The 13,800-nt window shown below is 49.0% G+C and overlaps 1 protein-coding gene across 21 annotated transcripts in view; it reads left to right on the forward strand.

Moving 5' to 3' along the window:
- The window catches only part of MBNL1 (muscleblind like splicing regulator 1), a 79,347-nt gene that overhangs the window by 23,636 nt on the left and 41,911 nt on the right, over positions 1-13,800 (forward strand). The window contains exon 1 of one of the 21 annotated variants that reach the window (XM_064665671.1): positions 2,552-2,570. The exons of the other annotated variants lie outside the window; for them this stretch is intronic. The gene's annotated coding sequence lies outside the window, so the exon portion shown is untranslated. Of the gene's footprint in view, positions 1-2,551; positions 2,571-13,800 lie in introns of those variants that run through there. 21 annotated transcript variants of the gene reach the window in all.

A 13,800-nucleotide genomic window follows, 5' to 3' on the forward strand; every position in this document is an offset into this window, starting at 1 on the left:
GGTGCCTCTGGATGTGCAAGCAGGGCAGGAGCAGAGAGGGTTTGCAGGAGACATATCCAAGCTAGGTGCTGTAAATGTATGACTGTTGTTTCACTGTAGCTGTAGTTCCAGTGATGGGCGTCAAATGTGTGGGTCCCATTGCCTCCCCTTAGTTTTTCATGAATTAAATAAACTATGTAAAATACTCATCCCACAAACAGTACAGAATTAATTCAGTAGAGTCATGAAAAAATCAGAAGTTAGGAAGCAGAGATCTGTCTGTCAGTTTTTTCTCCAGTGTAATTTTCTCTTGCTGGGCCCAGCTCCTGGGAAGTGGAGTGAGTGTGTGGAGCTGGCTGCTGGCAGAGACGTGCTTGGGGAGGGAGTTGTAGCTGTAGCAGCTACTGCAGGTCGTGCACAGCCAGGCCCCGGCGCAGCCAGCAGGAAGTGGGTTACAGTGGGTTTGTGTCAATCCTGCAACATCCCGAGCTTGAAAACGGGTCTTGTCTCAGATCGGGTAGAGGGTAAAGCTTTACAGTGCTCTTGGGCCTGAAATACCCACCCCATCACCCCCAGCCGTGATTTAACTTGCAGAAATGGAAATGGTTTTGTTTCTGTGTTGTTGAAATTTGTTTTAAAGTTACAGTAATTAAAATGCATGCAGGGGTTTTAATTTTAAAATGTCGAAATAAGATGTTTTTATGCATTAGACAAGTGTGGGAGGTAGGAGCGGAGCCAGTGCTGGCGGGGAGTCCCAGCCCCGCGGTGTCACCTCAGTGCTGCCAGAACACAGGCCTGGCCTTGGAGCCTCCAGCCTGTCCCTGCGTGAGGGACCGAGAGCGCCAGGATGGGTTTGGTGGTGAAGCAGCACCTGCAGTGTCCCCTGGTTCCCAGCAACGTGTCCGGCCACAGCAGCCTGACCCTGCTGGCCTTGCACTTCTCAGGGTGAGGATCCAGCCAAAAGGGTGGAAACCAGCCACCAGAGTGAACGGGACATGAATCTCCTTTGCCGTAGGACGCATCACCCAGGTTTGTTGCGTGCCAGCATCCCCTGCTCAGACTTCTGACATTGTTGGAAGTGCCTTAAGGTCTCCCTCAGTGCTGGCTGGGGAGGCCGGCGGTGCTGGAGCCGGGCAGCAGCATGGGCTGGTGTCTGTATGAGAGGGGATGAACCAGGCTGGCCAGGCTTCCCCAGCCCCGGTGGCACGGCTGGCCCTTCTGCTGCCGTCATCAGGGCTCTTTGCTTCCTTTTTTAATGCAGGGCTAAGGATGACCTTTGCCAAGCGCTGCAAGGTCCGCGGGTGATAACCGTAGTTAGCTTACAGCGTTACTGCAGATCCTGGAGGAGAGGAGCCTGCTGCTGCCCCGGGGAGTCAGTGCAGGGACCAAGCTGGGAGCTGGGAAAGAATCTGCTGTTTAAAAATACTCTGCTGACCAGAGCTGTTTACTTGTGCTCCTGCTGAAAGGTTGGCCTGTGGCAGAGCTGCTGTGTGCTGGAGAGGCTCCCGGGGCTCGGGCGATCCCCTCGCCGCGGCCGGGGCGCGGGGCAGGGCAGCTGCTCCTGATGGGCCGGCGTGGGCCCGGCGTGGGCCTGGCACCCCTGGCTGCCAGCGGCTGCCCTGGGCTGGGCTGGGTGGTTAAGGAGCTGTATCATGTACAGGAATACCGGGGGTAAACAGAAGAGGGAATATCTGGGAATTCCCAGTCCCCATTGCTGAAGCCATTGCTCAGTTTTGGGTTTGTGTCAACTCTGGGTCAGTTTTGGTGTGTGCTGAGCTGAACAGCACTAGTCACTGTGTTACCTTGTCTGCAATATCCCAAACTTTAGATGTTCTATAAAAACAATTTAGGGAAATGCTGCACCGGCTCCATCTAGACCCTGTAAGGTCAGTCAGTAGTTTAGCACAGAGAAAAAAAGATTTTTGATTAGGACATTCAAAAATAATTTTTAATTTTTCAGTAATTCAATATGTAATATCTCTACTCTTTACTAAAATACCAGTGCACTGAAAAATTTACATTAATGTTAAAGTACTTGATTTCTTATTGAATGTATATAATATTAGTATTAGTTAAACAGCTATTCTTACATTAACTCCTGCAGGTAAACATATATTTAGCCACTGAATTATTTTTTTCACAAAGTAAGAATGCATCTTGGCAGGGGGCTGCAATGAGATGGCCTTTAAGGGCCCTTCCAGCCCAAACCAGTCTGTGATGCTGCGTTCTGTCACTGGTATCACTCCCAAGATCTGGTGTGAGTGTGCTGTGTGAGAGCTGACGTCAGGCAGGTGTGAGCGCTGCAGAGCTGCAGCCCCTGGAGCAGGACTTCTCTGGAGCTGGAGCTGGCCCATGTGCTCTGCTATATTTAGAACATAAACAGACACAGCAGATACTGGGAGGGGACCCTGTGCAGTGGCAGTGCCCTTCACCTCTGGCCTCTGCCCAGATGTCCTCTGTGGGCACAGAGCGGGGGACGGAGGGGACAGAGCGCATGGAGCACACAGCCGCCGCGGGCAAACGCCACTGCCGTGCCCTGCCCTGCCTGGAGGAGGCAAAAATAGGTGCCAGAAGTGGAACTTTAGGTTTGGGTAAGGCACTTCTTTTTCTTTTTCCATTATTTCTCCCCCTCCCTGTGAAGTGAATGCACAAACTCTGCGCAGGGCTCAGCAGGGAGAGGGGTGTTGACTCCCGGGGTTCTGCCCCGCACTGTGTGAGGAGCGGTGGCACTGCAGCCTTGGGCTCTGGACACTGTCACTTGTTGGGAAACAACACATCCTGCTGGCATACCTGGCAGCTCCTTCTTACCTGTGAGGGGGAACAAGCAGCTGCTGGTGTGTGTTAATTGGGAGTGTGGGGAGGAGGAGGCAGCCAGGCCTGTGGCTGGAGCCTCCGAGGTGCTGCAGGAGGAGGTCAGGGCCGGGACAGCCCCAGCGGGATATTGTCTGCTGCCTAATTAGTGCTGATGAAACCTGCGAGGCTGGCCTAGGGGAGTGCACAAATCGAGATGAACTTGTGTGGGGTAATCTGGCCCTTAGATATTAGGAGGATAATTTTAAACCAAGAATGATTATGTAGTGTATTCAAATTGTGCGCTGGAGCGGCTGAGTCAGCTCCAGCTCTGACTCTGCCTTGTTTAAATGCCGTAGGATTTTTCCCTAAATTTGGATGCCTAAAAGCCTATTAGACTGTCTACAGCAAAAATAAGCACTCGAGTTCCTAAATCAGGAAGCTGGTTTGCAACAGAAATTTGATTTTTAGTGTAATTTTGAAACACTTTCTTCATTTTTATTTTTTTTTTGCTTGGAAAAATAAGCCTAAGGAGAACTCATTTTGAAATTACGTTAGCCTCGTCAGATGTTCCGATAGATGAGTCATCTGCGTTTCCTGAAAGCTGAGATAAAGATGTCTGAACAATGGGGAGATAGATGTCAAATGCAAATCTTGTGGGAGGCTGCAGATGCAGAGGACACCCCAGTGCGGGGCTGCCCTGCTCTGCTGCCCTGTGCTGGGAGAGTGTGACACAGGGAGTGTGACACAGGGAGTGTGGCACAGGGAGTGTGACACAGGGAGTGTGGCACAGGGAGTGTGACACAGGGAGTGTGACACAGGGAGTGTGGCACAGGGAGTGTGGCACAGGGAGTGTGACACAGGGAGTGTGGCACAGGGAGTGTGGCACAGGGAGTGTGACACAGGGAGTGTGACACAGGGAGGGCTCAGCATGGCTCCACCTGGGCTTTCTGCGGCGTGGGAGCTGTTGTGGCCCAAAACCTGCTGGCTTTTCAGTGGACATGGTGAATGGAGTCACACACCTCCCTTTGGAGTGAACATTCACCACAGACTCTGCAGCTTCCAAATCAATTTTTGCTCTCTCAAGTTACTCTTCAGCTAAGGCAGCTCCTTCTTGCTTAAGCTGGGTGTCCCAGTGAAGTGTAAAAGCTTTTTCCTACTCTCCCTTCAACAGCTGAAAAGTCTTGAACTTACACATTTCTCTGCTTCTGGAAACTAGGAGTGCAAGTCTCTTTACTGATGATATCTGAGCTTGAAGCTGTGGTGCTTTGTGTCTGATCCACCAGTACTTGTTATGATAGTATTTTATCTTCCAGTGAAGAAGTATTTATTTTTTAAAAATGTAACTCCTGAATTCTGTAGAAGTGGCTACCACCTTTTACCAAGAAGCCTTAAAAATATATAAATGAATTATTGTTAAAATTGGTGAGCACCTTATTTCTTCTGCCTCAGAGATGTAATTGGTAATTGTTCAAGTTTCTCTACTTCATCACTGCTTCAAAAACTATTAATTTTTTGACTTACTGTTCCTCTTTGCGTGACACTTACGTAAGGGTGTAGAATAAAAACCTTATTTCTTTTAAAATGAAGAAAAGAAGATCCCAGTAAGTGTACCTGACTAGTAATGTGAACATGGCAGATCATGGCTCTGATTCTTCTTTAATTAAGGCAGAAGGAAAAACCCAGAACACTTGAGCAGGTGACTGTAGGTGAGTTTTACCTGTGTGGTATCTGGAGCGTGAGGCAGGGACAGGGTTCCGGGTGCAGAGGTGAGCTGAGGCTCAGGCTGGGAGGCAGATGGACACATGGCTGATTCCAAGGAAGCTCGTAAAGCAGTAACCCTTGGCAAAAAATGAAAACATAAACAGTGTTCAAATTCCTAAGGTCTGATTTGCCATTTTTCTCCTCTCCAGCCTGTGTGTTTGCCAACAGGCTGAGCTCCAGAAGAGGAAGCGAAGGGAAAGTGGCAAATACGTAGGGAAAATGGGGCAATTGTTAGGCTGAGTGGCAAATAGTCCATTAACAAACCAAACAATCCAAAGCACGTGTGTCCCTCTCTGAGAAGATAAATGGTGTTTTGAAATCTTATCAGATCCTTGGACAAAAGAGTTACGGCTCATTTTACAGCTTCAGCTCTGCCTCGGCAGGAAGAAATTAAATAAAAATTAAAACATTGCTCTGCAGCATTTGCACTAATTTTTTAGAGGCTGTATGTAATAGAAACCAGCATGGGCTTCTGTTACAGTCTGGAACTCTGCTGGGCGTAGTCAGAATCAGTAAAATTCTGAACTAGTTTGCAAGGGAAATGTAAAAGGGCATAAAATAAGGAAGCCTCATGTTTAGAACATTCAGTCATTTGCCCAAGTCTTAACTGTGTGGTCAGGAGCAGCCTGTGAGGCCTCTCTCCTTCCCAGGATGACCCCAAGTCTCTGTTTTTCCAAGTACAGATGCCTTGTTGCCAAGGCTCTCTGAAATTTGTTGGAAGCAACAAATTACATTGAAGACCAAATGATCACATCTGGTTTTTGACTTTGGAAATGTGCTGGTGTTTCTTCCTTGGGACGGCAGAGCCTCGTTAGCCCAACTGGATGTCATTTAGGAACTGCTGCCGCTGGTGTTGCTTGGGAGTCTGTGCTTCCCATCGGGAGCAGCTGCTGTGTCCGAGCATGGCCCATGCCTGAGAAGGAGCCTCTTCTCCAGGGCACTGGCCAAAGTCAAAGTGAGTCCTCAGCCCTCCTACCAATTCAATCAGGTCCAGACAACCCTGTTAAGAGAGAGAAGCAGCATCATTTTGGGGCTGGTCAGTAACAGGCACCTCCTCAATCCTCTCTGTTTGCTTGTGCTTCCTTTTGTTCCACGCTGGCCCTGCCTGAGCTCATGTGAGGGCTGGGGGTCCAGCCTGTTTCTCCATCCAGGGCTGCACAGCAGCACTCAAATCAGAAATAACGAGAGCTGCTTTTATCCTGATCCAGAGTTCTGTCTTGTCCCTCATTTCATGGTGCCACTAGGAGGATTACTGCTGTTGAAGTGAGATTTAAGTCAACAGTGAATTGTCAGGTCCTGAAATACAGGATTATGCAAGTAAGAAAACTGTCTTAGGGTTCATGTTTGAATTTATTGAGATACTTATGACTTATCCTCTTCATTAGGGAACATCTGAGGATTTAACTGATGCAGAACATGTGTTGAGGTAGTTGAAAGCAAGTGCAACATTTTGATCAAATAGAGGAAAATACATCTGATGAGGTGGTTTTTTAAAGAAGAGGAATAAATCCAGCATAGTGTAGCTGGGGGACTTCACCCTGGCACTGGCAAGCTGCTTCCCCAGACTGCATTTTTGTTGTAGCACACTCACTGCATAAACTTCCCAAATCCTTGGAGATCCTGCGAAGTCCTCCGGCTGCCCAGCAGTGGGATGGTGGGTGTGTTGGTGCTGCTCCGTGGGAGGGTGCCCATAGTGCCGAGTTTGCTGCAGCAGGACAGGGGCAGGGGCCGGCTGGGGAGGTGGGTTTGGATCCAGCTTCATCTCAGAGCATTTCAAGTCCCGTCAAGTTCCTGGAAAGACACTCTTTGACTCCAGAGTTCTCTGGACCGTTCCTAACTTGGCAAAATACTAGGGAGTTAGCAAAAAGAGAGACAGTGCTGCTTGAGGAGAGGAGCAGTTTGGGGAGCAAAGAAAGCTCATTACTTTTTGCTGGTGTGATTTCAGTGAATTCGCGTGGGATAATTCCAGGCTTAAATAGAGACATAAATAGTTGTGAGATGGAGATTTAAATTTGAAAAAGAGGAATGGCAGAGTGTGGCAGTTGTCCTTCATGTATGTGCACACTGCTGCTCCTGCTGTGCTGGCTGCAGGGGAGGGCACGTGTCCATGTGTGCCCAAGGGAGCAGGAGGCAGCTGGCGTAGAGTGGGGGCTGGAGGCTGGGAAAGGTGGGTGGCTCTGAGGCCACCTCTGTTGGGGGACATTCCTGTGGGACCAGGAGGAGCAAACTCTCCGTTGAACCCAAGGTGGAACGTGGCAGTTTGTGGCTGGGGCAGGTCATGGGGTCAGTGGTATCCCCTGGGAGCAGGTCATTTGTTTGGGGACACAGTGAAACCCCCCACAGTCCAGGAGCAGCCAGCAAACCCCAGGTAGCTGCAGGTGTAGTTGGTAACCACCACTTCACAAGAGTAAAGCTCATTGTTTTCTGCTCTTATTAAGTTGTTCCTGTCTCCTGGCCGTGGATGGAGTTGCTGTCCAAGGGAAGTACCCACCTGCTGAAATTTGGGAACATCAGGAGCCCTGTGGCATTTGAGCCCCTAGCAGTGTTAATGCTCCTTCAATATCCAGCTTTTCCAGTGTTGTTTTCCCTTTCCCTGTCCTTTCTCTAGGTGTTTTAAAAACATTCTCAATGTTGAAAGCAGAAACACAAGCTGGTCATAAACATCACTGGGGTAAGATTGATTTATGTGTGCTGGAGAGGAACCTGTGGAATAATCATGTGTGGAAGCGTGCAAGCGAGCAGGCAGAGTCCCAGGGTGAGTGTGTGACAGTGGTCACACTCTGGGAGCAGACTGATAATGGCAGAAGGGAATTCCTTTATCCTGACAGGATTCAGTCTAAAACCCTGTGCAGTTTCAGTGCTGGTCTTTGATACTGGGCAAGGGGGAGGTTGCACATTTTTTGTTTGAGAGCATCTTTCCAACTTTGGCTAGCCCAGGGATTGGTTCTCATTCCTCAGGAGCCTGGCAGGTTTTTAGGTGTGCCGGAGCCAGCACAGCAGTGTCAGGAATTCCGATTTTCTTCATTTGTTCTGTCATATCGGAACAAGAGTGTGCACATTTAACTGAAGTCTTTTGAAAAGAACAGGCAGAATGAAATGTTTTCTGGGGCCTTGGGACTCCTTATAAACATTGCTGAAGCAAATGCTAGGAGGGAGAAAAGTGTACAGCTGGTTTGTGTCTTTGAGCAGAATTGGGCCGTGTGTGCAGCAGCTCAGAGCACATTGTGCCACTGCAGACAGGGAGAGCTGGAGTGGGATGGGCTGCTGGCTCTGCTGTCCCTTCCCATTTCTTACAGTGGAATCAGGGTTTAGAGCCAGCTGTAGATGGGAAATTGTGCCTGGAATTCAACTTTCTGGTGCTAGGGTGTGTTCAGAAGATCATCTGCATCGACATCCTCTTGCTTGTCCGTGCCCTGGTAAAATAAAATCTTCCCTGCTGTGAGCTGAGTCAGGAGATAGCTGGGGTGTCTGCAGTGACTGTAACCAAAAAGAATGCAGGTCAGCTGGAAGAGCCCCTGACTGGGCACACTGAAGGGTTAAAGAGTTCACACTCACTAAGCACACCTCAGAGGAAACAGAAGAGTCAGTTCCTTGTATCCCTTACCTTGTTACTTACTCTGGTTGTTGCCTGAACACTGCAGCTGCACCTTGTGTCTGTGGAGCACAGGGAGATGCTTCCCTTGCACAAGGGAATGTGTGGGTGATGGATGGATGGATGATGGATATATGTGGCAGCTTTAATTCCAAGTAAAGTACCTTACAATGCAAAGTTCTTGTTGACAGTGGAGCACAAGGAATTTTTTCATTGGAAAAAAACCCCATTAGTGATTTAAATATTTCCTGGTGATGCTGGGGGGTTTGTGGTGGGGTTGGTTGGTCAGAGGAACCCCTCACCAAGCCAGGCATTTGTTGCACAGAAGTGACTGTGTGTGGAGCTGCAGCTGGCAAAATAGACCTGCAGCAAAGTGTGAGCCCACTGCAGCCAGGACCAGGCAGTTTGGTCTTTTCCTGTAGCTGGACTGAACAGGAGGAAGTAAGGGATTTTTAGAACAGTAACACCATGCAGTGTTGGTTAAAACTGGCTTTTTTGGAAATGATTATAAACTTTTTAGAGCAGGAGTTAAAGGAGTCTCCAGACCTCAAAGTCAGCTCAGTTTTTTGTTGCAATGAAAGTAAAACTACTGCCCTTTCCTAATGGCACCAGCAAAGGTCAGGGTGGTGTAGGGTTGGGCAGTCATTTAAAACATGGCTGGGAGAAGTGTTTAGAAGTGTTTAAACTTCTTTCCCCCCAGTAACTTACTTGTAGCAGGTTATTTGCATGTTGCATTTTGTGCTCAGAAAACACTCGTGGTTATCATTTTATGGACGTGCAGGCAGAGCAGTGAGCACCCGGGGTCATATCTGCTCTCACCTGCCAAAGGCTGGAGTACATGGGGCGGTGTTGGCACTGAGAGGAGACAGGTTTGCAAGGAAGCTCAGGGAACTCTTTGGGAAAAATAACCTAAAGGCATAGCAAATGTGTGAATGTTGGTGAGAAATTAACTTTTCTGCATGCGATTGTTAAATAAGCAACAAGTCAACTCAAATGTGTGTTAAATAGAAGGAGATTGATGGGCTAAGCAAGGACCCTTTTCCAGAAGTCATGGAGAGGCACCCAAAGGTAGCAGAAAGGTCCCAGGGGAGGTACCCATGAGTGAGGGGCACATTCAGAGCGCACAGAGATGGAGATACCAGAGGAAAGTGAGAAAAGAAGGCAGCCAGAGGGAAAGAGGTGGTGATGACCACGGGAGTTCCTCAGCACACCAAAGTAAAATGTGTAAGGAGGTGATTAAGTCTCTAACTAGAAGAGAAGGCAGGAGAGAGAAAGAAATTAAAGGGAGAGAGAGAAGAGACAAAAGGCACGAGGTTGAAGAGGTCAGGTGCTGTTACACCACGTGGAGGATGGCACAGAAGAGAGGACTGTGTTTGAACAGAGCAGACGGGAGCTGGGGGAAGCAAAAGGAGAGCCCAGGAGATGGGAGAACCCAGAGCTCAGGCAGTGCCCCAGGGATGCAGTGTGCAGACAGGCTCCCAGATTCCTCCTTGAGAAAAGGTGTTGGTTCCCAGTTTCTGCCAGCTCTTTGCAATAGGTTTTTTGCACCTAGTTCCAAGTGTGGCTACTGGTGTGATTAAATATGTCTGAAAACTAATACTTGTTGATGGGTTTATTTTGTTTTACTATGGAGGAAAGCACAAATAGTTTTGCCTTGTTTGAGTCCTTTAGCATTTAGCTTCATTAAGTCAGGCACTGAAAATTGGGAGAGGAAAGTGAGGTCTCCTCTTCATGTTTCAGGCCACTAGCTGAAGACACTTTTAATGTCTGTAACAATGTGAAATATTTTTACACAGTGTTTGTCCACATTTATGGTTTAGATGTTTCTGATGATTTTAGATACCTGAGTGGTTAGACACTGATAAAAAAGTAGCTACAGTGGAAGGTTAAAGTTACTTGTTATACTTGTGAACTAAGTGTTTTACTCTGGGCTGTACATCTGTGCGTGTACACACTATAGACTGTGTATATGCTCCTTGTGTACTGTATATATGTCTGTATGTGTATGAACAACCCAGGTTAGTGGCATGTGCAAGGTTCCCTGAAGGCAGGTGATGGTCAGGAGGTGTAAACTTCCAGAGCCTTATTGTTCGGGGGGGCTTGGGGTGTGCAGGAGGCCCCGTGTCTCTCGAATCCTTGCCCTTGCTGTGCATCATTCCAGCAATTGCAGCCACTGGTGCTGGGTGGCTCCTCCAGGTTTTTTTCGGGCTGTGTGTTTTGTGTGTTGACTTTAGGTTTGTACGTAAGAAGGAGCCTTCAGCAGCTGCAAAGACCTTTTGTGAATTAAGAAATTCTTTTGTGCTTAAACAAATTGAAAATATATTTTGCTAAAAATACACCCATATTTAAGATTTAAGATTTGGAAAGGATTTCTGGATTTTATTGTTGTCTGGAGTACAGCCACAGGTCAGTTGTCCAGCACCATCCATAGCTGTTACATTCCTTTCTCTCAGTTCTGTTTAAATGGCAAATAATTAAGTGTTACTGAGTGACTGCTCAAATTCTGTTTTGATCACCTGACAAATTACTCAGTTCAGCTTCTGCTCCTTAATGTTGTGTAAAAGCTGTCTGAGCCCTGGGAGCTGCGGAAGGCAGGATTCAGAGTGGTAATGGGGCTGTGGAAGGCAGGATTCCCAGTGGTGATGGGGCTGTGGAAGGCAGGCATTCCCAGTGGTGATGGGGCCGTGGAAGGCAGGCATTCCCAGTGGTGATGGGGCCGTGGAAGGCAGGCATTCCCAGTGGTGATGGGGCTGTGGAAGGCAGGATTCCCAGTGGTGATGGGGCCGTGGAAGGCAGGCATTCCCAGTGGTGATGGGGCTGTGGACGGCAGGCATTCCCAGTGGTGATGGGGCTGTGGAAGGCAGGATTCCCAGTGGTAATGGGGCTGTGGAAGGCAGGATTCCCAGTGGTGATGGGGCTGTGGAAGGCAGGCATTCCCAGTGGTGATGGGCTGTGGAAGGCAGGCATTCCCAGTGGTGATGGGGTTGTGGAAGGCAGGATTCCCAGTGGTGATGGGGCTGTGGAAGGCAGGCATTCCCAGTGGTGATGGGGCTGTGGAAGGCAGGATTCCCAGTGGTGATGGGGCTGTGGAAGGCAGGCATTCCCAGTGGTGATGGGCTGTGGAAGGCAGGCATTCCCAGTGGTGATGGGGTTGTGGAAGGCAGGATTCCCAGTGGTGATGGGGCTGTGGAAGGCAGGCATTCCCAGTGGTGATGGGGTTGTGGAAGGCAGGATTCCCAGTGGTGATGGGGCCGTGGAAGGCAGGATTCCCAGTGGCTGTGGTGCCATGGAAGAGCAGGACTGGCTGTTGGGAGCAGTGCATCTCCAGCTCCCCTGAAACCCCTTGCTGGGGCTCTGAGGGCTTGGCCATAGTGGTGAGCAAAGCTCTCACCTTGAACATGTTTCTTTGTAGGGACGCTGTGGGGTAGAAAAGTTCTCATTTGTTATTGTACTACTTTCCTGTTTTACTGTGTTTAGAGCCAGTCTGGTCTCACATTAAAAAAAAAGGCAGGGGAAAGAGGGGAATTTAATAGTGGTTTTATTTCCTTTTAATACTCAGAAATAAGTTGTTTCCTCTCGTAGATCTGTGTGAAATATATTAAAAGAGAATTTGGGTTTTTGAAGAGCAAGCACCTGTAAGGCAGCCTTGCAGCCCAGCCCTGAGGCTGATGCTCTCATCTCTGGGGCTTTGGTTCTGCCTCACACATGCTGAACCTGGGGAAAAAGTGCTTCTGCAATGAGCTCATGACACGCCAGTCCTCTCTCTGAATGTTCCTGTTTGTTTCATCAGCTCGGTTGGCTCCCACACATGGAAAGTTTTTCATTTCCCACCAGCTATGTGGCTGAACACTTCAAGCGAGAGCGTTTGAGTCTTCAGGTCATGGGCGTGTGTTTGAGCTCACACACGCTCAGATAATATCTGCAGAGGTGGCATTTCCTTCGCCTCGGCCTGGATGGGAAGGGTAGAGGGGTAGTGTTGAAATGTCTTCCAACAGGCTTAAACTGCCAGTGACAGAAATCACAGAGTCAGTAGGGTTGGACAAGGTGTCCAAGACCATCGAGTCCAACCTGTGACTGATCCTCACCTTGTCAACCAGACCAGAGCACTGAGTGCCACATCCACTCATTCCTTGGACACCTCCAGGGATGGAGATGGGCAGTCCACCACTCCACCCTTCCAGTGCCTGACCACCCTTTCTGGGAAGAAATTCTTCCTGAAAGTGCTGCTTCCTACAGAAAGATTGCTTCTGTAAAACAGATATTACCCCCCTTTCCTTTTCACTGTTGGGTTTGGGCTTTTGTACCTTCCTTGTGGGCTGGGCCCCCCGCCTGGCCATGGGGTGGCTGCCGGGATGGAGCAGGGAGCTGAGCTTCCCTCCAGAGGAGCTGCTGCTGTCTGCACAGCTCGGCTTTGGGACGGGACAGGGCAGCTGTCAGTGCCCGTGTGAAAATAAACAATCAAAGGGAGTTCTGACTGCAGAGCAGTGTTCTGGCACGTTTTGTGATTATTTAACTTTAGAAAAATAAATCCTGCCACCTGGGTTTCCCACTAGTCCATGTGCACTGACCTACTCTGTTCACGGCTGATGGATCTGCACCTCTGTGTTCCTGCAGAGCCCAGGTGCTCTGTGAGGGCTTACAGACACTGAAAAACAGCTTCTGCTGTTTATGTGTTCTTTCTGCTCCTCTAATGTCATTGTCACATATTTCTTAAGCTTTTCTGAGCTTTTTTTCCTCAGTATGTGACTGAGAGGGTTGAGCTTTTCAAGGCTTTGACACTGGATATTCACCCTGCAGCTGTGTTTCTGAGCACACACCGGGCTCTCACCGGGTCCTTGTCCCTAGACACTGGTCTCTGCTCTCTGTGTGTATTTGCTTAACAAAGAGTTGCATTTTTAAAAATAAAGCCTATACAGAGGCTTTAATGGAGAGGGGATAGAGAACTCCTGAGACCAAGTGATGTTTTCTTGTACCCTTAACTATATTTGCACTGTGCTGGTGCAGACAGTGCAGATAGATACTGTCTTTATTTGCACACTGCCTTACAGGGGATCTTTTGTTCTGTCCTTTTATTGTCATTTTGTTTCATGTGGAAAGTGAGTGAGGCCAAGCCTCTGGGGCAGAAGGTAGCAGAGGTGCAGAGTGCGTGATTGCAGCAGCAGTGCCTGTTAGCGACGCTTAAATGAGTGCAACGCACCTGTCAGGCAGCTTTCCTTGTGAAATATTGATCTGCAATATCAGTGTTAGGAGGCCTGGAAAGCACTTAGTGCAGGAAATTGTTCCTGAGCTATATGAGAAAAAAACCTGTGAGTGATACAGGGCCTGTTGAGCCCAGCATCCTGCCTTCCCCTCTCAGGAGTGCAGCACAGAGCTGAGTGAGGAATTCAGCACCAGTACAGGTCAACACTTCCAGCGATGGTCAGTGCTTCTGTGTCCTGGTATTAATGATTACTGGATCATGTCATGGGTGTGGTGGTGCTGGGGGTGGACGCTGACCTGAGGGCACGGAGCTGGACACTGGGCTGAGCCCGTGCCTCGGGGCTGTGCTGTTACTCGTGGGCCAGACAAGGCCCAGGGGCCACCCCAAATCAGAAATTAAGCCAAGTGCTCGTGCTCCGTGTGCCCCCTTGCAGCCCTGGCATCCCTGCTGTGCCCTGGCATCCCTGCTGTGCCCA

This window comes from Pseudopipra pipra, chromosome 10 (genome assembly GCF_036250125.1).
Source record: "Pseudopipra pipra isolate bDixPip1 chromosome 10, bDixPip1.hap1, whole genome shotgun sequence".
Taxonomy (NCBI): domain Eukaryota; kingdom Metazoa; phylum Chordata; class Aves; order Passeriformes; family Pipridae; genus Pseudopipra; species Pseudopipra pipra.